Genomic DNA, 24,634 nt, shown 5'->3' with positions numbered 1-24,634 from the left:
GCACTGTCTAGGTGGCCCAGAGCCCCTCCTCAGCTCCTCCTCCTTCCCCAGAGTGGTCTTTTGGCTAGGCACATGCCTTGAGGGCCCCCTCTGGTGCCCTCGGGACTACTCTGGCAGGTTTCCCTCTGCCCCAGAGCTGGATCTTGGCTCCCTAGGCCCCTTCGCAACTCTCTAGAGCACCCCGCAACACTCTTTGGCTCTTTCTTGCTAGCCAGAGATGTCTCTTGCTCGTGCTGAGCCCTTAGGAACGGTCTAGGTGGCCCAGACCCCCTCCTGTGCTCCTCCTCCTTCCCCAGAGTCTCTTTGTGGCCATGCAGAGCCCTTAGAAGCCCTCTCGTGACTTCTGAACTACAATTGCAGTACTCGTTGTGCCCCAGAGCTGTTTTTTGGCCCTCCAGATCCTTTAGGCACTGTCTAGGTGGCCCGGATCCCCTCCTAAGCTCCTCTTCCTTCCCCAGAGTTGTCTTTTGGCTAGGCACACGCCTGGAGGGCCCCCTCTGGTGCCCTCGGGACTACTCTGGCAGGTTTCCCTCTGCCCCAGAGCTGGATCTTGGCTCCCTAGGCCCCTTCGCACCGCTCTAGAGCGCTCCGCACCACTCTCTGGCTCCTCCTTGCTAGCCAGAGCTGTCCCTTGCTCGTGCTGAGCCCTCAGGAAAGGTCTAGGTGGCCCAGACCCCCTCCAGAGGTCTTCCTTCTCCCCCAGAGTTGCCTTTTGGCTAGGCACACGCCTTGAGGGCCCCCTCTGGTGCCCTCGGGACTACTCTGGCAGGTTTCCCTGTGCCCCAGAGCTGTCTTCGGCCCCCCCACAGCTCTTAGCACTGCTGTCTCCACCTCAGAGCCCCTGGGGAGACCTTTGGGGTGCCCCAGAGCTGTCTTTTGGCTCTCCAGACCCCTTAGGCACTGTCTAGGTGGCCCAGATCCCCTCCTGAGCTCCTCCTCCTTCCCCAGAGTGGTCTTTTAGCTAGGCACACGCCTTGAGGGCCCCCTCTGCTGCCCTCGGGACTACTCTGGCAGGTTTCCCTGTGCCCCAGAGCTGTCTTCGGGCCCCCCAGAACTCTTAGCACTGCTGTCTCCACCTCAGAGCCCCTGGGGAGACCTTTGGGGTGCCCCAGAGCTGTCTTTTGGCTCTCCGGACCCCTTAGGCACTGTCTAGGTGGCCCAGACCCCTTCCTCAGCTCCTCCTCCTTCCCTAGAGTGGGGTTTTGGGTCATGTAAACCCTTGAGGGCCCCCTCTGGTGCCCTCGGGACTACTCTGGCAGGTTTCCCTCTGCCCCAGAGCTGGATCTTGGCTCCCTAGGCCCCTTCGCACCGCTCTAGAGCGCTCCGCACCACTCTCTGGCTCCTCCTTGCTAGCCAGAGCTGTCCCTTGCTCGTGCTGAGCCCTCAGGAAAGGTCTAGGTGGCCCAGACCCCCTCCAGAGGTCTTCCTTCTCCCCCAGAGTCTCCTTTTGGCTAGGCACACGCCTGGAGGGCCCCCTCTGGTGCCCTCGGGACTACTCTGGCAGGTTTCCCTCTGTCCCAGAGCTGTGTAGGTGCCCCCCACAGCTCTTAGCACTGCTGTCTCCACCTCAGAGCCCCTGGGGAGACCTTTGGGGTGCCCCAGAGCTGTGTTGGGGCCCCCCATAGCTCTTAGCACTGCTGTCTCCACCTCAGAGCCCCTGGGGAGACCTTTGGGGTGCCCCAGAGCTGTGTTGGGGCCCCCCATAGCTCTTAGCACTGCTCTATCCACCTCAGAGCCCCTGCGGAGACCTTTGGCGTGCCCCAGAGCTGTCTTTTGGCTCTCCGGACCCCTTAGGCACTGTCTAGGTGGCCCAGAGCCCCTCCTCAGCTCCTCCTCCTTCCCCAGAGTGGTCTTTTGGCTAGGCACACGCCTTGAGGGCCCCCTCTGCTGCCCTCGGGACTACTCTGGCAGGTTTCCCTCTGCCCCAGAGCTGGATCTTGGCTCCCTAGGCCCCTTCGCAACTCTCTAGAGCACCCCACAACACTCTTTGGCTCCTCCTTGCTAGCCAGAGCTGTCTCTTGCTCGTGCTGAGCCCTCAGGAACGGTCTAGGTGGCCCAGACCCCCTCCTCAGCTCCTCCTCCTTCCCCAGAGTGGTCTTTTGGCTAGGCACACACCTTGAGGGCCCCCTCTGGTGCCCTCGGGACTACTCTGGCAGGTTTCCCTGTGCCCCAGAGCTGTGTTGGTGCCCCCCACAGCTCTTAGCACTGCTGTCTCCACCTCAGAGCCCCTGGGCAGACTTTTGGGGTGCCCCACAGCACTCTTTTGGCCCTCCGGACCCCTTAGGCACTGTCTAGGTGGCCCAGACCCCCTCCTCAGCTCCTCCTCCTTCCCTAGAGTGGCGTTTTGGGTCATGTAAACCCTTGAGGGCCCCCTCTGGTGCCCTCGGGACTACTCTGGCAGGTTTCCCTCTGCCCCAGAGCTGTCTTCGGGGCCCACAGAGCTCTTAGCACTGCTCTCTCCACCTCAGAGCCCCTGGGGAGACCTTTGGGGTGCCCCAGAGGTGTCTTTTTGCCCTCCAGACCCCTTAGGCACTGTCTAGGTGGCCCAGAGCCCCTCCTCAGCTCCTCCTCCTTCCCTAGAGTGGTCTTTTAGCTAGGCACACGCCTGGAGGGCCCCCTCTGGTGCCCTCGGGACTACTCTGGCAGGTTTCTTGTGCCCCAGAGCTGTCTTCGGCCCCCCCACAGCTCTTAGCACTGCTCTCTCCACCTCAGAGCCCCTGGGGAGACCTTTGGCGTGCCCCAGAGCCGTCTTCGGGGCCCACAGAGCTCTTAGCACTGCTCTCTCCACCTCAGAGCCCCTGAGGAGACCTTTGGGGTGCCCCAGAGCTGTCTTTTGGCTCTCCGGACCCCTTAGGCACTGTCTAGGTGGCCCAGACCCCTTCCTCAGCTCCTCCTCCTTCCCTAGAGTGGGGTTTTGGGCCATGTAAACCCTTAAGGGCCCCCTCTGGGGCCCTCGGCACTACTCTGGCAGGTTTCCCTGTGCCCAGAGCTGGATCTTGGCTCCCTAGGCCCCTTCGCACTGCTCTAGAGTACTCCACACCACTCTCTGGCTCTTCCTTGCTAGCCAGAGCTCGTGCTGAGCCCTCAGGAACGGTCTAGGTGGCCCAGACCCCCTCCTGAGCTCCTCCTCCTTCCCCAGAGTCTCTTTGTGGCCATGCAGAGCCCTTAGAAGCCCTCTCGTGACTTCTGAACTACAATTGCAGTACTCGTTGTGCCCCAGAGCTGTTTCCTGGCCCCCCAGATCCCTTAGGCACTGTCTAGGTGGCCCGGATCCCCTCCTGAGCTCCTCCTCCTTCCCCAGAGTGGTCTTTTAGCTAGGCACACGCCTTGAGGGCCCCTCTGGGGCCCTCGGGACTACTCTGGCAGGTTTCCCTGTGCCCCAGAGCTGTCTTCGGGCCCCCCAGAACTCTTAGCACTGCTGTCTCCACCTCAGAGCCCCTGGGGAGACCTTTGGCGTGCCCCACAGCACTCTTTTGGCCCCCCAGACCCCTTAGGCACTGTCTAGGTGGCCCAGACCCCTCCTCAGCTCCTCCTCCTTCCCCAGAATGGGGTTTTGGGTCATGTAAACCCTTGAGGGCCCCCTCCGGTGCCCTCGGGACTACTCTGGCAGGTTTCCCTCTGTCCCAGAGCTGTGTAGGTGCCCCCCACAGCTCTTAGCACTGCTGTCTCCACCTCAGAGCCCCTGGGGAGACCTTTGGGGTGCCCCAGAGCTGTGTTGGGGCCCCCCATAGCTCTTAGCACTGCTCTATCCACCTCAGAGCCCCTGCGGAGACCTTTGGCGTGCCCCAGAGCTGTCTTTTGGCTCTCCGGACCCCTTAGGCACTGTCTAGGTGGCCCAGAGCCCCTCCTCAGCTCCTCCTCCTTCCCCAGAATTGTTTTTTGGCTAGGCACACGCCTTGAGGGCCCCCTCTGGTGCCCTCGGGACTACTCTGGCAGGTTTCCCTCTGCCCCAGAGCTGGATCTTGGCTCCCTAGGCCCCTTCGCAACTCTCTAGAGCACCCCGCAACACTCTTTGGCTCTTCCTTGCTGCCCAGAGCTGTCCCTTGCTCGTGCCGAGCCCTCAGGAACGGTCTAGGTGGCCCAGACCCCCTCCTGAGCTCCTCCTCCTTCCCCAGAGTCTCTTTGTGGCCATGCAGAGCCCTTAGAAGCCCTCTCGTGACTTCTGAACTACAATTGCAGTACTCGTTGTGCCCCAGAGCTGTTTTTTGGCCCCCCAGATCCTTTAGGCACTGTCTAGGTGGCCCGGATCCCCTCCTAAGCTCCTCTTCCTTCCCCAGAGTTGTCTTTTGGCTAGGCACACGCCTGGAGGGCCCCCTCTGGTGCCCTCGGGACTACTCTGGCAGGTTTCCCTCTGCCCCAGAGCTGGATCTTGGCTCCCTAGGCCCCTTCGCACCGCTCTAGAGCGCTCCGCACCACTCTCTGGCTCCTCCTTGCTAGCCAGAGCTGTCCCTTGCTCGTGCTGAGCCCTCAGGAAAGGTCTAGGTGGCCCAGACCCCCTCCAGAGGTCTTCCTTCTCCCCCAGAGTTGCCTTTTGGCTAGGCACACGCCTTGAGGGCCCCCTCTGGTGCCCTCGGGACTACTCTGGCAGGTTTCCCTGTGCCCCAGAGCTGTCTTCGGCCCCCCCACAGCTCTTAGCACTGCTCTCTCCACCTCAGAGCCCCTGGGGAGACCTTTGGGGTGCCCCAGAGCTGTCTTTTGGCCCCCCAGACCCCTTAGGCACTGTCTAGGTGGCCCAGATCCCCTCCTGAGCTCCTCCTCCTTCCCCAGAGTGGTCTTTTGGCTAGGCACACGCCTTGAGGGCCCCCTCTGGGGCCCTCGGGACTACTCTGGCAGGTTTCCCTGTGCCCCAGAGCTGTCTTCGGGCCCCCCAGAACTCTTAGCACTGCTGTCTCCACCTCAGAGCCCCTGGGCAGACTTTTGGGGTGCCCCACAGCACTCTTTTGGCCCTCCGGACCCCTTAGGCACTGTGTAGGTGGCCCAGACCCCCTCCTGAGCTCCTCCTCCTTCCCTAGAGTGGCGTTTTGGGTCATGTAAACCCTTGAGGGCCCCCTCTGGTGCCCTCGGGACTACTCTGGCAGGTTTCCCTCTGCCCCAGAGCTGTCTTCGGGGCCCACAGAGCTCTTAGCACTGCTGTCTCCACCTCAGAGCCCCTGGGGAGACCTTTGGGGTGCCCCAGAGCTGTCTTTTGGCTCTCCGGACCCCTTAGGCACTGTCTAGGTGGCCCAGAGCCCCTCCTCAGCTCCTCCTCCTTCCCCAGAGTGGTCTTTTGGCTAGGCACACGCCTTGAGGGCCCCCTCTGGTGCCCTCGGGACTACTCTGGCAGGTTTCCCTGTGCCCCAGAGCTGTCTTCGGGCCCCCCCACAGCTCTTAGCACTGCTGTCTCCACCTCAGAGCCCCTGGGCAGACTTTTGGGGTGCCCCACAGCACTCTTTTGGCCCTCCGGACCCCTCAGGAACGGTCTAGGTGGCCCAGACCCCCTCCTCAGCTCCTCCTCCTTCCCTAGAGTGGGGTTTTGGGTCATGTAAACCCTTGAGGGCCCCCTCTGGTGCCCTCGGGACTACTCTGGCAGGTTTCCCTGTGCCCCAGAGCTGTGTAGGTGCCCCCCACAGCTCTTAGCACTGCTCTATCCAGCTCAGAGCCCCTGGGGAGACCACAGCACTGTTTTGGCCCTCCGGACCCTGTAGGCACTGTCTAGGTGGCCCAGACGCCGTCCTCAGCTCCTCCTCCTTCCCCAGAATTGTTTTTTGGCTAGGCACATGCCTTGAGGGTCCCCTCTGGTGCCCTCGGGACTACTGTGGCAGGTGTCCCTGTGCCCCAGAGCTGGATCTTGGCTCCCTAGGCCCCTTCGCACTGCTCTAGAGGGCTCCGCACCACTCTTTGGCTCTTCCTTGCTGCCCAGAGCTGTCCCTTGCTCGTGCCGAGCCCTCAGGAAAGGTCTAGGTGGCCCAGACCCCCTCCAGAGGTCTTCCTTTTCCCCCAGAGTCTCCTTTTGTCCTGGCACACGCCTTGAGGGTCCCCTCTGGTGCCCTCGGGACTACTCTGGCAGGTTTCCCTGTGCCCCAGAGCTGTCTTCGGCCCCCCCACAGCTCTTAGCACTGCTGTCTCCACCTCAGAGCCCCTGGGGAGACCTTTGGGGTGCCCCAGAGCTGTCTTTTGGCTCTCCAGACCCCTTAGACACTGTCTAGGTGGCCCAGACCCCTTCCTCAGCTCCTCCTCCTTCCCTAGAGTGGGGTTTTGGGTCATGTAAACCCTTGAGGGCCCCCTCTGGTGCCCTCGGGACTACTCTGGCAGGTTTCCCTGTGCCCCAGAGCTGTGTAGGTGCCCCCCACAGCTCTTAGCACTGCTGTCTCCACCTCAGAGCCCCTGGGGAGACCTTTGGGGTGCCCCAGAGCTGTCTTTTGGCCCCCCAGACCCCTTAGGCACTGTCTAGGTGGCCCAGACCCCTTCCTCAGCTCCTCCTCCTTCCCTAGAGTGGGGTTTTGGGCCATGTAAACCCTTAAGGGCCCCCTCTGGGGCCCTCGGCACTACTCTGGCAGGTTTCCCTGTGCCCAGAGCTGGATCTTGGCTCCCTAGGCCCCTTCGCACTGCTCTAGAGTACTCCACACCACTCTCTGGCTCTTCCTTGCTAGCCAGAGCTGGCTCTTGCTCGTGCTGAGCCCTCAGGAACGGTCTAGGTGGCCCAGACCCCCTCCTGAGCTCCTCCTCCTTCCCCAGAGTCTCTTTGTGGCCATGCAGAGCCCTTAGAAGCCCTCTCGTGACTTCTGAACTACAATTGCAGTACTCGTTGTGCCCCAGAGCTGTTTTTTGGCCCCCCAGATCCCTTAGGCACTGTCTAGGTGGCCCAGATCCCCTCCTGAGCTCCTCCTCCTTCCCCAGAGTGGTCTTTTAGCTAGGCACACGCCTTGAGGGTCCCCTCTGGTGCCCTCGGGACTACTCTGGCAGGTTTCCCTGTGCCCCAGAGCTGTCTTCGGCCCCCCCACAGCTCTTAGCACTGCTGTCTCCACCTCAGAGCCCCTGGGGAGACCTTTGGCGTGCCCCAGAGCTGTCTTCGGGGCCCACAGAGCTCTTAGCACTGCTCTCTCCACCTCAGAGCCCCTGGGGAGACCTTTGGGGTGCCCCAGAGCTGTCTTTTGGCTCTCCGGACCCCTTAGGCACTGTCTAGGTGGCCCAGACCCCTTCCTCAGCTCCTCCTCCTTCCCTAGAGTGGGGTTTTGGGCCATGTAAACCCTTAAGGGCCCCCTCTGCTGCCCTCGGGACTACTCTGGCAGGTTTCCCTCTGCCCCAGAGCTGGATCTTGGCTCCCTAGGCCCCTTCGCACTGCTCTAGAGCACCCCGCAACACTCTTTGGCTCCTCCTTGCTAGCCAGAGCTGTCTCTTGCTCGTGCTGAGCCCTCAGGAACGGTCTAGGTGGCCCAGACCCCCTCCTGAGCTCCTCCTCCTTCCCCAGAGTCTCTTTGTGGCCATGCAGAGCCCTTAGAAGCCCTCTCGTGACTTCTGAACTACAATTGCAGTACTCGTTGTGCCCCAGAGCTGTTTTTTGGCCCCCCAGATCCTTTAGGCACTGTCTAGGTGGCCCGGATCCCCTCCTAAGCTCCTCTTCCTTCCCCAGAGTGGTCTTTTAGCTAGGCACACGCCTTGAGGGCCCCCTCTGGTGCCCTCGGGACTACTCTGGCAGGTTTCCCTCTGCCCCAGAGCTGGATCTTGGCTCCCTAGGCCCCTTCGCACCGCTCTAGAGCGCTCCGCACCACTCTCTGGCTCCTCCTTGCTAGCCAGAGCTGTCCCTTGCTCGTGCTGAGCCCTCAGGAAAGGTCTAGGTGGCCCAGACCCCCTCCAGAGGTCTTCCTTCTCCCCCAGAGTTGCCTTTTGGCTAGGCACACGCCTTGAGGGCCCCCTCTGGTGCCCTCGGGACTACTCTGGCAGGTTTCCCTGTGCCCCAGAGCTGTCTTCGGCCCCCCCACAGCTCTTAGCACTGCTCTCTCCACCTCAGAGCCCCTGCGGAGACCTTTGGCGTGCCCCAGAGCTGTCTTTTGGCCCCCCAGACCCCTTAGGCACTGTCTAGGTGGCCCAGATCCCCTCCTGAGCTCCTCCTCCTTCCCCAGAGTGGTCTTTTGGCTAGGCACACGCCTTGAGGGCCCCCTCTGGGGCCCTCGGGACTACTCTGGCAGGTTTCCCTGTGCCCCAGAGCTGTCTTCGGGCCCCCCAGAACTCTTAGCACTGCTGTCTCCACCTCAGAGCCCCTGGGCAGACTTTTGGGGTGCCCCACAGCACTCTTTTGGCCCTCCGGACCCCTTAGGCACTGTCTAGGTGGCCCAGACCCCCTCCTCAGCTCCTCCTCCTTCCCTAGAGTGGGGTTTTGGGTCATGTAAACCCTTGAGGGCCCCCTCTGGTGCCCTCGGGACTACTCTGGCAGGTTTCCCTCTGCCCCAGAGCTGTCTTCGGGGCCCACAGAACTCTTAGCACTGCTGTCTCCACCTCAGAGCCCCTGGGGAGACCTTTGGGGTGCCCCAGAGCTGTCTTTTGGCTCTCCGGACCCCTTAGGCACTGTCTAGGTGGCCCAGAGCCCCTCCTCAGCTCCTCCTCCTTCCCCAGAGTGGTCTTTTGGCTAGGCACATGCCTTGAGGGCCCCCTCTGGTGCCCTCGGGACTACTCTGGCAGGTTTCCCTCTGCCCCAGAGCTGGATCTTGGCTCCCTAGGCCCCTTCGCAACTCTCTAGAGCACCCCGCAACACTCTTTGGCTCCTCCTTGCTAGCCAGAGCTGTCTCTTGCTCGTGCTGAGCCCTCAGGAACGGTCTAGGTGGCCCAGACCCCCTCCTCAGCTCCTCCTCCTTCCCCAGAGTTGCCTTTTGACTAGGCACACGCCTTGAGGGCCCCCTCTGGTGCCCTCGGGACTACTCTGGCAGGTTTCCCTGTGCCCCAGAGCTGTCTTCGGCCCCCCCACAGCTCTTAGCAGTGTTCTATCCATCTCAGAGCCCCTGCGGAGACCTTTGGCGTGCCCCAGAGCTGTCTTTTGGCTCTCCAGACCCCTTAGGCACTGTCTAGGTGGCCCAGACGCCGTCCTCAGCTCCTCCTCCTTCCCCAGAGTTGTCTTTTGGCTAGGCACACGCCTTGAGGGTCCCCTCTGGTGCCCTCGGCACTACTGTGGCAGGTGTCCCTGTGCCCCAGAGCTGGATCTTGGCTCCCTAGGCCCCTTCGCATTGCTCTAGAGCACTCCGCAGCACTCTTTGGCTCTTTCTTGCTAGCCAGAGATGTCTCTTGCTCGTGCTGAGCCCTTAGGAACGGTCTAGGTGGCCCAGACCCCCTCCTGTGCTCCTCCTCCTTCCCCAGAGTCTCTTTGTGGCCATGCAGAGCCCTTAGAAGCCCTCTCGTGACTTCTGAACTACAATTGCAGTACTCGTTGTGCCCCAGAGCTGTTTTCTGGCCCCCCAGATCCCTTAGGCACTGTCTAGGTGGCCCGGATCCCCTCCTAAGCTCCTCTTCCTTCCCCAGAGTTGTCTTTTGGCTAGGCACACGCCTGGAGGGCCCCCTCTGGTGCCCTCGGGACTACTCTGGCAGGTTTCCCTCTGCCCCAGAGCTGGATCTTGGCTCCCTAGGCCCCTTCGCACCGCTCTAGAGCGCTCCGCACCACTCTCTGGCTCCTCCTTGCTAGCCAGAGCTGTCCCTTGCTCGTGCTGAGCCCTCAGGAAAGGTCTAGGTGGCCCAGACCCCCTCCAGAGGTCTTCCTTCTCCCCCAGAGTTGCCTTTTGGCTAGGCACACGCCTTGAGGGCCCCCTCTGGTGCCCTCGGGACTACTCTGGCAGGTTTCCCTGTGCCCCAGAGCTGTCTTCGGCCCCCCCAGAGCTCTTAGCACTGCTCTCTCCACCTCAGAGCCCCTGGGGAGACCTTTGGGGTGCCCCAGAGCTGTCTTTTGGCTCTCCAGACCCCTTAGGCACTGTCTAGGTGGCCCAGATCCCCTCCTGAGCTCCTCCTCCTTCCCCAGAGTGGTCTTTTAGCTAGGCACACGCCTTGAGGGCCCCCTCTGCTGCCCTCGGGACTACTCTGGCAGGTTTCCCTGTGCCCCAGAGCTGTCTTCGGGCCCCCCAGAACTCTTAGCACTGCTGTCTCCACCTCAGAGCCCCTGGGCAGACTTTTGGGGTGCCCCACAGCACTCTTTTGGCCCTCCGGACCCCTAAGGCACTGTCTAGGTGGCCCAGACCCCCTCCTCAGCTCCTCCTCCTTCCCTAGAGTGGCGTTTTGGGTCATGTAAACCCTTGAGGGCCCCCTCTGGTGCCCTTGGGACTACTCTGGCAGGTTTCCATGTGCCCCAGAGCTGTCTTCGGGGCCCACAGAGCTCTTAGCACTGCTCTATCCAGCTCAGAGCCCCTGGGGAGACCACAGCACTGTTTTGGCCCTCCGGACCCCTTAGGCACTGTCTAGGTGGCCCAGACGCCGTCCTCAGCTCCTCCTCCTTCCCCAGAGTTGTCTTTTGGCTAGGCACACGCCTGGAGGGCCCCCTCTGGGGCCCTCGGGACTACTGTGGCAGGTGTCCCTGTGCCCCAGAGCTGGATCTTGGCTCCCTAGGCCCCTTCGCACTGCTCTAGAGGGCTCCGCACCACTCTTTGGCTCTTCCTTGCTGCCCAGAGCTGTCCCTTGCTTGTGCCGAGCCCTCAGGAAAGGTCTAGGTGGCCCAGACCCCCTCCAGAGGTCTTCCTTCTCCCCCAGAGTCTCCTTTTGTCCTGGCACACGCCTTGATGGTCCCCTCTGGTGCCCTCGGGACTACTCTGGCAGGTTTCCCTGTGCCCCAGAGCTGTCTTCGGCCCCCCCACAGCTCTTAGCACTGCTGTCTCCACCTCAGAGCCCCTGGGGAGACCTTTGGCGTGCCCCAGAGCTGTCTTTTGGCTCTCCGGACCCCTTAGGCACTGTCTAGGTGGCCCAGACCCCTTCCTCAGCTCCTCCTCCTTCCCTAGAGTGGGGTTTTGGGTCATGTAAACCCTTGAGGGCCCCCTCTGTTGCCCTCGGGACTACTCTGGCAGGTTTCCCTCTGCCCCAGAGCTGGATCTTGGCTCCCTAGGCCCCTTCGCACCGCTCTAGAGCGCTCCGCACCACTCTCTGGCTCCTCCTTGCTAGCCAGAGCTGTCCCTTGCTCGTGCTGAGCCCTCAGGAAAGGTCTAGGTGGCCCAGACCCCCTCCAGAGGTCTTCCTTCTCCCCCAGAGTTGCCTTTTGGCTAGGCACACGCCTTGAGGGCCCCCTCTGGTGCCCTCGGGACTACTCTGGCAGGTTTCCCTGTGCCCCAGAGCTGTCTTCGGCCCCCCCACAGCTCTTAGCACTGCTGTCTCCACCTCAGAGCCCCTGGGGAGACCTTTGGGGTGCCCCAGAGCTGTCTTTTGGCTCTCCAGACCCCTTAGGCACTGTCTAGGTGGCCCAGATCCCCTCCTGAGCTCCTCCTCCTTCCCCAGAGTGGTCTTTTAGCTAGGCACACGCCTTGAGGGCCCCCTCTGCTGCCCTCGGGACTACTCTGGCAGGTTTCCCTGTGCCCCAGAGCTGTCTTCGGGCCCCCCAGAACTCTTAGCACTGCTGTCTCCACCTCAGAGCCCCTGGGCAGACTTTTGGGGTGCCCCACAGCACTCTTTTGGCCCTCCGGACCCCTTAGGCACTGTCTAGGTGGCCCAGACCCCCTCCTCAGCTCCTCCTCCTTCCCTAGAGTGGGGTTTTGGGTCATGTAAACCCTTGAGGGCCCCCTCTGGTGCCCTTGGGACTACTCTGGCAGGTTTCCATGTGCCCCAGAGCTGTCTTCGGGGCCCACAGAGCTCTTAGCACTGCTCTATCCAGCTCAGAGCCCCTGGGGAGACCACAGCACTGTTTTGGCCCTCCGGACCCCTTAGGCACTGTCTAGGTGGCCCAGACGCCGTCCTCAGCTCCTCCTCCTTCCCCAGAGTTGTCTTTTGGCTAGGCACACGCCTTGAGGGCCCCCTCTGGGGCCCTCGGGACTACTCTGGCAGGTTTCCCTCTGCCCCAGAGCTGGATCTTGGCTCCCTAGGCCCCTTCGCACTGCTCTAGAGGGCTCCGCACCACTCTTTGGCTCTTCCTTGCTGCCCAGAGCTGTCCCTTGCTCGTGCCGAGCCCTCAGGAAAGGTCTAGGTGGCCCAGACCCCCTCCAGAGGTCTTCCTTTTCCCCCAGAGTCTCCTTTTGTCCTGGCACACGCCTTGAGGGTCCCCTCTGGTGCCCTCGGGACTACTCTGGCAGGTTTCCCTGTGCCCCAGAGCTGTCTTCGGCCCCCCCACAGCTCTTAGCACTGCTGTCTCCACCTCAGAGCCCCTGGGGAGACCTTTGGCGTGCCCCAGAGCTGTCTTTTGGCTCTCCGGACCCCTTAGGCACTGTCTAGGTGGCCCAGACCCCTTCCTCAGCTCCTCCTCCTTCCCTAGAGTGGGGTTTTGGGTCATGTAAACCCTTGAGGGCCCCCTCTGGTGCCCTCGGGACTACTCTGGCAGGTTTCCCTCTGCCCCAGAGCTGGATCTTGGCTCCCTAGGCCCCTTCGCACCGCTCTAGAGCGCTCCGCACCACTCTCTGGCTCCTCCTTGCTAGCCAGAGCTGTCCCTTGCTCGTGCTGAGCCCTCAGGAAAGGTCTAGGTGGCCCAGACCCCCTCCAGAGGTCTTCCTTCTCCCCCAGAGTCTCCTTTTGGCTAGGCACACGCCTTGAGGGCCCCCTCTGGTGCCCTCGGGACTACTCTGGCAGGTTTCCCTGTGCCCCAGAGCTGTCTTCGGCCCCCCCACAGCTCTTAGCACTGCTCTCTCCACCTCAGAGCCCCTGGGGAGACCTTTGGGGTGCCCCAGAGCTGTCTTTTGGCCCCCCAGACCCCTTAGGCACTGTCTAGGTGGCCCAGATCCCCTCCTGAGCTCCTCCTCCTTCCCCAGAGTGGTCTTTTGGCTAGGCACACGCCTTGAGGGCCCCCTCTGGGGCCCTCGGGACTACTCTGGCAGGTTTCCCTGTGCCCCAGAGCTGTCTTCGGCCCCCCCACAGCTCTTAGCACTGCTCTCTTCACCTCAGAGCCCCTGGGGAGACCTTTGGGGTGCCCCAGAGCTGTCTTTTGGCTCTCCAGACCCCTTAGACACTGTCTAGGTGGCCCAGACCCCTTCCTCAGCTCCTCCTCCTTCCCTAGAGTGGGGTTTTGGGTCATGTAAACCCTTGAGGGCCCCCTCTGGTGCCCTCGGGACTACTCTGGCAGGTTTCCCTCTGCCCAAGAGCTGTCTTCGGGGCCCACAGAGCTCTTAGCACTGCTGTCTCCACCTCAGAGCCCCTGGGGAGACCTTTGGGGTGCCCCAGAGCTGTCTTTTGGCCCCCCAGACCCCTTAGGCACTGTCTAGGTGGCCCAGACCCCTCCTCAGCTCCTCCTCCTTCCCCAGAATGGGGTTTTGGGTCATGTAAACCCTTGAGGGCCCCCTCTGGTGCCCTCAGGACTACTCTGGCAGGTTTCCCTCTGCCCCAGAGCTCTGTAGGTGCCCCCCACAGCTCTTAGCACCGCTCTCTCCACCTCAGAGCCCCTGGGGAGACCTTTGGGGTGCCCCAGAGCTGTGTTGGGGCCCCCCATAGCTCTTAGCACTGCTGTCTCCACCTCAGAGCCCCTGGGGAGACCTTTGGCGTGCCCCAGAGCTGTCTTTTGGCTCTCCGGACCCCTTAGGCACTGTCTAGGTGGCCCAGAGCCCCTCCTCAGCTCCTCCTCCTTCCCCAGAGTGGTCTTTTGGCTAGGCACACGCCTTGAGGGCCCCCTCTGCTGCCCTCGGGACTACTCTGGCAGGTTTCCCTCTGCCCCAGAGCTGGATCTTGGCTCCCTAGGCCCCTTCGCAACTCTCTAGAGCACCCCACAACACTCTTTGGCTCCTCCTTGCTAGCCAGAGCTGTCTCTTGCTCGTGCTGAGCCCTCAGGAACGGTCTAGGTGGCCCAGACCCCCTCCTCAGCTCCTCCTCCTTCCCCAGAGTGGTCTTTTGGCTAGGCACACACCTTGAGGGCCCCCTCTGGTGCCCTCGGGACTACTCTGGCAGGTTTCCCTGTGCCCCAGACCTGTCTTCGGCCCCCCCACAGCTCTTAGCAGTGTTCTATCCATCTCAGAGCCCCTGCGGAGACCTTTGGCGTGCCCCAGAGCTGTCTTTTGGCTCTCCGGACCCCTTAGGCACTGTCTAGGTGGCCCAGACGCCGTCCTCAGCTCCTCCTCCTTCCCCAGAGTTGTCTTTTGGCTAGGCACACGCCTTGAGGGCCCCCTCTGGGGCCCTTGGGTCTACTCTGGCAGGTGTCCCTGTGCCCCAGAGCTGGATCTTGGCTCCCTAGGCCCCTTCGCACTGCTCTAGAGCACTCTGCAGCACTCTCTGGCTCTTCCTTGCTAGCCAGAGATGTCTCTTGCTCGTGCTGAGCCCTTAGGAACGGTCTAGGTGGCCCAGACCCCCTCCTGAGCTCCTCCTCCTTCCCCAGAGTCTCTTTGTGGCCATGCAGAGCCCTTAAAAGCCCTCTCGTGACTTCTGAACTACAATTGCAGTACTCGTTGTGCCCCAGAGCTGTTTTTTGGCCCCCCAGATCCCTTAGGCACTGTCTAGGTGGCCCGGATCCCCTCCTAAGCTCCTCTTCCTTCCCCAGAGTTGTCTTTTGGCTAGGCACACGCCTGGAGGGCCCCCTCTGGTGCCCTCGGGACTACTCTGGCAGGTTTCCCTCTGCCCCAGAGCTGGATCTTGGCTCCCTAGGCCCCTTCGCACCGCTCTAGAGCGCTCCGCACCACTCTCTGGCTCCTCCTTGCTAGCCAGAGCTGTCCCTTGCTCGTGCTGAGCCCTCAGGAAAGGTCTAGGTGGCCCAGACCCCCTCCAGAGGTCTTCCTTCTCCCCCAGAGTTGCCTTTTGGCTAGGCACACGCCTTGAGGGCCCCCTCTGGTGCCCTCGGGACTACTCTGGCAGGTTTCCCTGTGCCCCAGAGCTGTCTTCGGCCCCCCCAGAGCTCTTAGCACTGCTCTCTCCACCTCAGAGCCCCTGGGGAGACCTTTGGGGTGCCCCAGAGCTGTCTTTTGGCTCTCCAGACCCCTTAGGCACTGTCTAGGTGGCCCAGATCCCCTCCTGAGCTCCTCCTCCTTCCCCAGAGTGGTCTTTTAGCTAGGCACACGCCTTGAGGGCCCCCTCTGGGGCCCTCGGGACTACTCTGGCAGGTTTCCCTGTGCCCCAGAGCTGTCTTCGGGCCCCCCAGAACTCTTAGCACTGCTGTCTCCACCTCAGAGCCCCTGGGCAGACTTTTGGGGTGCCCCACAGCACTCTTTTGGCCCTCCGGACCCCTAAGGCACTGTCTAGGTGGCCCAGACCCCCTCCTCAGCTCCTCCTCCTTCCCTAGAGTGGCGTTTTGGGTCATGTAAACCCTTGAGGGCCCCCTCTGGTGCCCTTGGGACTACTCTGGCAGGTTTCCATGTGCCCCAGAGCTGTCTTCGGGGCCCACAGAGCTCTTAGCACTGCTCTATCCAGCTCAGAGCCCCTGGGGAGACCACAGCACTGTTTTGGCCCTCCGGACCCTGTAGGCACTGTCTAGGTGGCCCAGACGCCGTCCTCAGCTCCTCCTCCTTCCCCAGAGTTGTCTTTTGGCTAGGCACACGCCTGGAGGGCCCCCTCTGGGGCCCTCGGGACTACTGTGGCAGGTGTCCCTGTGCCCCAGAGCTGGATCTTGGCTCCCTAGGCCCCTTCGCACTGCTCTAGAGGGCTCCGCACCACTCTTTGGCTCTTCCTTGCTGCCCAGAGCTGTCCCTTGCTCGTGCCGAGCCCTCAGGAAAGGTCTAGGTGGCCCAGACCCCCTCCAGAGGTCTTCCTTCTCCCCCAGAGTCTCCTTTTGTCCTGGCACACGCCTTGAGGGTCCCCTCTGGTGCCCTCGGGACTACTCTGGCAGGTTTCCCTGTGCCCCAGAGCTGTCTTCGGCCCCCCCACAGCTCTTAGCACTGCTGTCTCCACCTCAGAGCCCCTGGGGAGACCTTTGGCGTGCCCCAGAGCTGTCTTTTGGCTCTCCGGACCCCTTAGGCACTGTCTAGGTGGCCCAGACCCCTTCCTCAGCTCCTCCTCCTTCCCTAGAGTGGGGTTTTGGGTCATGTAAACCCTTGAGGGCCCCCTCTGTTGCCCTCGGGACTACTCTGGCAGGTTTCCCTCTGCCCCAGAGCTGGATCTTGGCTCCCTAGGCCCCTTCGCACCGCTCTAGAGCGCTCCGCACCACTCTCTGGCTCCTCCTTGCTAGCCAGAGCTGTCCCTTGCTCGTGCTGAGCCCTCAGGAAAGGTCTAGGTGGCCCAGACCCCCTCCAGAGGTCTTCCTTCTCCCCCAGAGTTGCCTTTTGGCTAGGCACACGCCTTGAGGGCCCCCTCTGGTGCCCTCGGGACTACTCTGGCAGGTTTCCCTGTGCCCCAGAGCTGTCTTCGGCCCCCCCACAGCTCTTAGCACTGCTGTCTCCACCTCAGAGCCCCTGGGGAGACCTTTGGGGTGCCCCAGAGCTGTCTTTTGGCTCTCCAGACCCCTTAGGCACTGTCTAGGTGGCCCAGAGCCCCTCCTGAGCTCCTCCTCCTTCCCCAGAGTGGTCTTTTAGCTAGGCACACGCCTTGAGGGCCCCCTCTGCTGCCCTCGGGACTACTCTGGCAGGTTTCCCTGTGCCCCAGAGCTGTCTTCGGGCCCCCCAGAACTCTTAGCACTGCTGTCTCCACCTCAGAGCCCCTGGGCAGACTTTTGGGGTGCCCCACAGCACTCTTTTGGCCCTCCGGACCCCTTAGGCACTGTCTAGGTGGCCCAGACCCCCTCCTCAGCTCCTCCTCCTTCCCTAGAGTGGCGTTTTGGGTCATGTAAACCCTTGAGGGCCCCCTCTGGTGCCCTTGGGACTACTCTGGCAGGTTTCCATGTGCCCCAGAGCTGTCTTCGGGGCCCACAGAGCTCTTAGCACTGCTCTATCCAGCTCAGAGCCCCTGGGGAGACCACAGCACTGTTTTGGCCCTCCGGACCCTGTAGGCACTGTCTAGGTGGCCCAGACGCCGTCCTCAGCTCCTCCTCCTTCCCCAGAGTTGTCTTTTGGCTAGGCACACGCCTTGAGGGCCCCCTCTGGGGCCCTCGGGACTACTCTGGCAGGTGTCCCTGTGCCCCAGAGCTGGATCTTGGCTCCCTAGGCCCCTTCGCACTGCTCTAGAGGGCTCCGCACCACTCTTTGGCTCTTCCTTGCTGCCCAGAGCTGTCCCTTGCTCGTGCCGAGCCCTCAGGAAAGGTCTAGGTGGCCCAGACCCCCTCCAGAGGTCTTCCTTTTCCCCCAGAGTCTCCTTTTGTCCTGGCACACGCCTTGAGGGTCCCCTCTGGTGCCCTCGGGACTACTCTGGCAGGTTTCCCTGTGCCCCAGAGCTGTCTTCGGCCCCCCCACAGCTCTTAGCACTGCTGTCTCCACCTCAGAGCCCCTGGGGAGACCTTTGGCGTGCCCCAGAGCTGTCTTTTGGCTCTCCGGACCCCTTAGGCACTGTCTAGGTGGCCCAGACCCCTTCCTCAGCTCCTCCTCCTTCCCTAGAGTGGGGTTTTGGGTCATGTAAACCCTTGAGGGCCCCCTCTGGTGCCCTCGGGACTACTCTGGCAGGTTTCCCTCTGCCCCAGAGCTGGATCTTGGCTCCCTAGGCCCCTTCGCACCGCTCTAGAGCGCTCCGCACCACTCTCTGGCTCCTCCTTGCTAGCCAGAGCTGTCCCTTGCTCGTGCTGAGCCCTCAGGAAAGGTCTAGGTGGCCCAGACCCCCTCCAGAGGTCTTCCTTCTCCCCCAGAGTCTCCTTTTGGCTAGGCACACGCCTTGAGGGCCCCCTCTGGTGCCCTCGGGACTACTCTGGCAGGTTTCCCTGTGCCCCAGAGCTGTCTTCGGCCCCCCCACAGCTCTTAGCACTGCTCTCTCCACCTCAGAGCCCCTGGGGAGACCTTTGGGGTGCCCCAGAGCTGTCTTTTGGCCCCCCAGACCCCTTAGGCACTGTCTAGGTGGCCCAGATCCCCTCCTGAGCTCCTCCTCCTTCCCCAGAGTGGTCTTTTGGCTAGGCACACGCCTTGAGGGCCCCCTCTGGGGCCCTCGGGACTACTCTGGCAGGTTTCCCTGTGCCCCAGAGCTGTCTTCGGCCCCCCCACAGCTCTTAGCACTGCTCTCTTCACCTCAGAGCCCCTGGGGAGACCTTTGGGGTGCCCCAGAGCTGTCTTTTGGCTCTCCAGACCCCTTAGACACTGTCTAGGTGGCCCAGACCCCTTCCTCAGCTCCTCCTCCTTCCCTAGAGTGGGGTTTTGGGTCATGTAAACCCTTGAGGGCCCCCTCTGGTGCCCTCGGGACTACTCTGGCAGGTTTCCCTCTGCCCAAGAGCTGTCTTCGGGGCCCACAGAGCTCTTAGCACTGCTGTCTCCACCTCAGAGCCCCTGGGGAGACCTTTGGGGTGCCCCAGAGCTGTCTTTTGGCCCCCCAGACCCCTTAGGCACTGTCTAGGTGGCCCAGACCCCTCCTCAGCTCCTCCTCCTTCCCCAGAATGGGGTTTTGGGTCATGTAAACCCTTGAGGGCCCCCTCTGGTGCCCTCAGGACTACTCTGGCAGGTTTCCCTCTGCCCCAGAGCTCTGTAGGTGCCCCCCAGAACTCTTAGCACTGCTGTCTCCACCTCAGAGCCCCTGGGGAGACCTTTGGGGTGCCCCAGAGCTGTGTTGGGGCCCCCCATAGCTCTTAGCACTGCTGTCTCCACCTCAGAGCCCCTGGGGAGACCTTTGGCGTGCCCCAGAGCTGTCTTTTGGCTCTCCGGACCCCTTAGGCACTGTCTAGGTGGCCCAGAGCCCCTCCTCAGCTCCTCCTCCTTCCCCAGAGTGGTCTTTTGGCTAGGCACACGCCTTGAGGGCCCCCTCTGCTGCCCTCGGGACTACTCTGGCAGGTTTCCCTCTGCCCCAGAGCTGGATCTTGGCTCCCTAGGCCCCTTCGCAACTCTCTAGAGCACCCCACAACACTCTTTGGCTCCTCCTTGCTAGCCAGAGCTGTCTCTTGCTCGTGCTGAGCCCTCAGGAACGGTCTAGGTGGCCCAGACCCCCTCCTCAGCTCCTCCTCCTTCCCCAGAGTGGTCTTTTGGCTAGGCACACACCTTGAGGGCCCCCTCTGGTGCCCTCGGGACTACTCTGGCAGGTTTCCCTGTGCCCCAGACCTGTCTTCGGCCCCCCCACAGCTCTTAGCAGTGTTCTATCCATCTCAGAGCCCCTGCGGAGACCTTTGGCGTGCCCCAGAGCTGTCTTTTGGCTCTCCGGACCCCTTAGGCACTGTCTAGGTGGCCCAGACGCCGTCCTCAGCTCCTCCTCCTTCCCCAGAGTTGTCTTTTGGCTAGGCACACGCCTTGAGGGCCCCCTCTGGGGCCCTTGGGTCTACTCTGGCAGGTGTCCCTGTGCCCCAGAGCTGGATCTTGGCTCCCTAGGCCCCTTCGCACTGCTCTAGAGCACTCTGCAGCACTCTCTGGCTCTTCCTTGCTAGCCAGAGATGTCTCTTGCTCGTGCTGAGCCCTTAGGAACGGTCTAGGTGGCCCAGACCCCCTCCTGAGCTCCTCCTCCTTCCCCAGAGTCTCTTTGTGGCCATGCAGAGCCCTTAAAAGCCCTCTCGTGACTTCTGAACTACAATTGCAGTACTCGTTGTGCCCCAGAGCTGTTTTTTGGCCCCCCAGATCCCTTAGGCACTGTCTAGGTGGCCCGGATCCCCTCCTAAGCTCCTCTTCCTTCCCCAGAGTTGTCTTTTGGCTAGGCACACGCCTGGAGGGCCCCCTCTGGTGCCCTCGGGACTACTCTGGCAGGTTTCCCTCTGCCCCAGAGCTGGATCTTGGCTCCCTAGGCCCCTTCGCACCGCTCTAGAGCGCTCCGCACCACTCTCTGGCTCCTCCTTGCTAGCCAGAGCTGTCCCTTGCTCGTGCTGAGCCCTCAGGAAAGGTCTAGGTGGCCCAGACCCCCTCCAGAGGTCTTCCTTCTCCCCCAGAGTCTCCTTTTGGCTAGGCACACGCCTTGAGGGCCCCCTCTGGTGCCCTCGGGACTACTCTGGCAGGTTTCCCTGTGCCCCAGAGCTGTCTTCGGCCCCCCCACAGCTCTTAGCACTGCTCTCTCCACCTCAGAGCCCCTGGGCAGACCTTTGGCGTGCCCCAGAGCTGTCTTTTGGCTCTCCAGACCCCTTAGGCACTGTCTAGGTGGCCCAGATCCCCTCCTGAGCTCCTCCTCCTTCCCCAGAGTGGTCTTTTAGCTAGGCACACGCCTTGAGGGCCCCCTCTGGTGCCCTCGGGACTACTCTGGCAGGTTTCCCTGTGCCCCAGAGCTGTCTTCGGGCCCCCCCACAGCTCTTAGCACTGCTGTCTCCACCTCAGAGCCCCTGGGCAGACTTTTGGGGTGCCCCACAGCACTCTTTTGGCCCTCCGGACCCCTTAGGCACTGTCTAGGTGGCCCAGACCCCCTCCTCAGCTCCTCCTCCTTCCCTAGAGTGGGGTTTTGGGTCATGTAAACCCTTGAGGGCCCCCTCTGGTGCCCTCGGGACTACTCTGGCAGGTTTCCCTGTGCCCCAGAGCTGTCTTCGGGGCCCACAGAGCTCTTAGCACTGCTCTCTCCACCTCAGAGCCCCTGGGGAGACCTTTGGGGTGCCCCAGAGGTGTCTTTTTGCCCTCCAGACCCCTTAGGCACTGTCTAGGTGGCCCAGAGCCCCTCCTCAGCTCCTCCTCCTTCCCTAGAGTGGCGTTTTGGGTCATGTAAACCCTTGAGGGCCCCCTCTGGTGCCCTCGGGACTACTCTGGCAGGTTTCCCTGTGCCCCAGAGCTGTGTAGGTGCCCCCCACAGCTCTTAGCACTGCTCTATCCAGCTCAGAGCCCCTGGGGAGACCACAGCACTGTTTTGGCCCTCCGGACCCTGTAGGCACTGTCTAGGTGGCCCAGACGCCGTCCTCAGCTCCTCCTCCTTCCCCAGAATTGTTTTTTGGCTAGGCACACGCCTTGAGGGCCCCCTCTGGTGCCCTTGGGACTACTGTGGCAGGTGTCCCTGTGCCCCAGAGCTGGATCTTGGCTCCCTAGGCCCCTTCGCACTGCTCTAGAGGGCTCCGCACCACTCTTTGGCTCTTCCTTGCTGCCCAGAGCTGTCCCTTGCTCGTGCCGAGCCCTCAGGAAAGGTCTAGGTGGCCCAGACCCCCTCCAGAGGTCTTCCTTTTCCCCCAGAGTCTCCTTTTGTCCTGGCACACGCCTTGAGGGTCCCCTCTGGTGCCCTCGGGACTACTCTGGCAGGTTTCCCTGTGCCCCAGAGCTGTCTTCGGCCCCCCCACAGCTCTTAGCACTGCTGTCTCCACCTCAGAGCCCCTGGGGAGACCTTTGGGGTGCCCCAGAGCTGTCTTTTGGCCCCCCAGACCCCTTAGGCACTGTCTAGGTGGCCCAGACCCCTCCTCAGCTCCTCCTCCTTCCCCAGAATGGGGTTTTGGGTCATGTAAACCCTTGAGGGCCCCCTCTGGTGCCCTCAGGACTACTCTGGCAGGTTTCCCTCTGCCCCAGAGCTCTGTAGGTGCCCCCCACAGCTCTTAGCACTGCTGTCTCCACCTCAGAGCCCCTGGGGAGACCTTTGGGGTGCCCCAGAGCTGTGTTGGGGCCCCCCATAGCTCTTAGCACTGCTGTCTCCACCTCAGAGCCCCTGGGGAGACCTTTGGCGTGCCCCAGAGCTGTCTTTTGGCTCTCCGGACCCCTTAGGCACTGTCTAGGTGGCCCAGAGCCCCTCCTCAGCTCCTCCTCCTTCCCCAGAGTGGTCTTTTGGCTAGGCACACGCCTTGAGGGCCCCCTCTGCTGCCCTCGGGACTACTCTGGCAGGTTTCCCTCTGCCCCAGAGCTGGATCTTGGCTCCCTAGGCCCCTTCGCAACTCTCTAGAGCACCCCACAACACTCTTTGGCTCCTCCTTGCTAGCCAGAGCTGTCTCTTGCTCGTGCTGAGCCCTCAGGAACGGTCTAGGTGGCCCAGACCCCCTCCTCAGCTCCTCCTCCTTCCCCAGAGTGGTCTTTTGGCTAGGCACACACCTTGAGGGCCCCCTCTGGTGCCCTCGGGACTACTCTGGCAGGTTTCCCTGTGCCCCAGACCTGTCTTCGGCCCCCCCACAGCTCTTAGCAGTGTTCTATCCATCTCAGAGCCCCTGCGGAGACCTTTGGCGTGCCCCAGAGCTGTCTTTTGGCTCTCCGGACCCCTTAGGCACTGTCTAGGTGGCCCAGACGCCGTCCTCAGCTCCTCCTCCTTCCCCAGAGTTGTCTTTTGGCTAGGCACACGCCTTGAGGGCCCCCTCTGGGGCCCTTGGGTCTACTCTGGCAGGTGTCCCTGTGCCCCAGAGCTGGATCTTGGCTCCCTAGGCCCCTTCGCACTGCTCTAGAGCACTCTGCAGCACTCTCTGGCTCTTCCTTGCTAGCCAGAGATGTCTCTTGCTCGTGCTGAGCCCTTAGGAACGGTCTAGGTGGCCCAGACCCCCTCCTGAGCTCCTCCTCCTTCCCCAGAGTCTCTTTGTGGCCATGCAGAGCCCTTAAAAGCCCTCTCGTGACTTCTGAACTACAATTGCAGTACTCGTTGTGCCCCAGAGCTGTTTTTTGGCCCCCCAGATCCCTTAGGCACTGTCTAGGTGGCCCGGATCCCCTCCTAAGCTCCTCTTCCTTCCCCAGAGTTGTCTTTTGGCTAGGCACACGCCTGGAGGGCCCCCTCTGGTGCCCTCGGGACTACTCTGGCAGGTTTCCCTCTGCCCCAGAGCTGGATCTTGGCTCCCTAGGCCCCTTCGCACCGCTCTAGAGCGCTCCGCACCACTCTCTGGCTCCTCCTTGCTAGCCAGAGCTGTCCCTTGCTCGTGCTGAGCCCTCAGGAAAGGTCTAGGTGGCCCAGACCCCCTCCAGAGGTCTTCCTTCTCCCCCAGAGTCTCCTTTTGGCTAGGCACACGCCTTGAGGGCCCCCTCTGGTGCCCTCGGGACTACTCTGGCAGGTTTCCCTGTGCCCCAGAGCTGTCTTCGGCCCCCCCACAGCTCTTAGCACTGCTCTCTCCACCTCAGAGCCCCTGGGCAGACCTTTGGCGTGCCCCAGAGCTGTCTTTTGGCTCTCCAGACCCCTTAGGCACTGTCTAGGTGGCCCAGATCCCCTCCTGAGCTCCTCCTCCTTCCCCAGAGTGGTCTTTTAGCTAGGCACACGCCTTGAGGGCCCCCTCTGGTGCCCTCGGGACTACTCTGGCAGGTTTCCCTGTGCCCCAGAGCTGTCTTCGGGCCCCCCCACAGCTCTTAGCACTGCTGTCTCCACCTCAGAGCCCCTGGGCAGACTTTTGGGGTGCCCCACAGCACTCTTTTGGCCCTCCGGACCCCTTAGGCACTGTCTAGGTGGCCCAGACCCCCTCCTCAGCTCCTCCTCCTTCCCTAGAGTGGGGTTTTGGGTCATGTAAACCCTTGAGGGCCCCCTCTGGTGCCCTCGGGACTACTCTGGCAGGTTTCCCTGTGCCCCAGAGCTGTCTTCGGGGCCCACAGAGCTCTTAGCACTGCTCTCTCCACCTCAGAGCCCCTGGGGAGACCTTTGGGGTGCCCCAGAGGTGTCTTTTTGCCCTCCAGACCCCTTAGGCACTGTCTAGGTGGCCCAGAGCCCCTCCTCAGCTCCTCCTCCTTCCCTAGAGTGGCGTTTTGGGTCATGTAAACCCTTGAGGGCCCCCTCTGGTGCCCTCGGGACTACTCTGGCAGGTTTCCCTGTGCCCCAGAGCTGTGTAGGTGCCCCCCACAGCTCTTAGCACTGCTCTATCCAGCTCAGAGCCCCTGGGGAGACCACAGCACTGTTTTGGCCCTCCGGACCCTGTAGGCACTGTCTAGGTGGCCCAGACGCCGTCCTCAGCTCCTCCTCCTTCCCCAGAATTGTTTTTTGGCTAGGCACACGCCTTGAGGGCCCCCTCTGGTGCCCTTGGGACTACTGTGGCAGGTGTCCCTGTGCCCCAGAGCTGGATCTTGGCTCCCTAGGCCCCTTCGCACTGCTCTAGAGGGCTCCGCACCACTCTTTGGCTCTTCCTTGCTGCCCAGAGCTGTCCCTTGCTCGTGCCGAGCCCTCAGGAAAGGTCTAGGTGGCCCAGACCCCCTCCAGAGGTCTTCCTTTTCCCCCAGAGTCTCCTTTTGTCCTGGCACACGCCTTGAGGGTCCCCTCTGGTGCCCTCGGGACTACTCTGGCAGGTTTCCCTGTGCCCCAGAGCTGTCTTCGGCCCCCCCACAGCTCTTAGCACTGCTGTCTCCACCTCAGAGCCCCTGGGGAGACCTTTGGGGTGCCCCAGAGCTGTCTTTTGGCCCCCCAGACCCCTTAGGCACTGTCTAGGTGGCCCAGACCCCTCCTCAGCTCCTCCTCCTTCCCCAGAATGGGGTTTTGGGTCATGTAAACCCTTGAGGGCCCCCTCTGGTGCCCTCAGGACTACTCTGGCAGGTTTCCCTCTGCCCCAGAGCTCTGTAGGTGCCCCCCACAGCTCTTAGCACTGCTGTCTCCACCTCAGAGCCCCTGGGGAGACCTTTGGGGTGCCCCAGAGCTGTGTTGGGGCCCCCCATAGCTCTTAGCACTGCTGTCTCCACCTCAGAGCCCCTGGGGAGACCTTTGGCGTGCCCCAGAGCTGTCTTTTGGCTCTCCGGACCCCTTAGGCACTGTCTAGGTG

The sequence above is a fragment of the Struthio camelus genome, chromosome 10 (assembly GCF_040807025.1).
Source record: "Struthio camelus isolate bStrCam1 chromosome 10, bStrCam1.hap1, whole genome shotgun sequence".
NCBI lineage: Eukaryota > Metazoa > Chordata > Aves > Struthioniformes > Struthionidae > Struthio > Struthio camelus.
Note: the sequence above shows the minus strand (reverse complement) of the source record.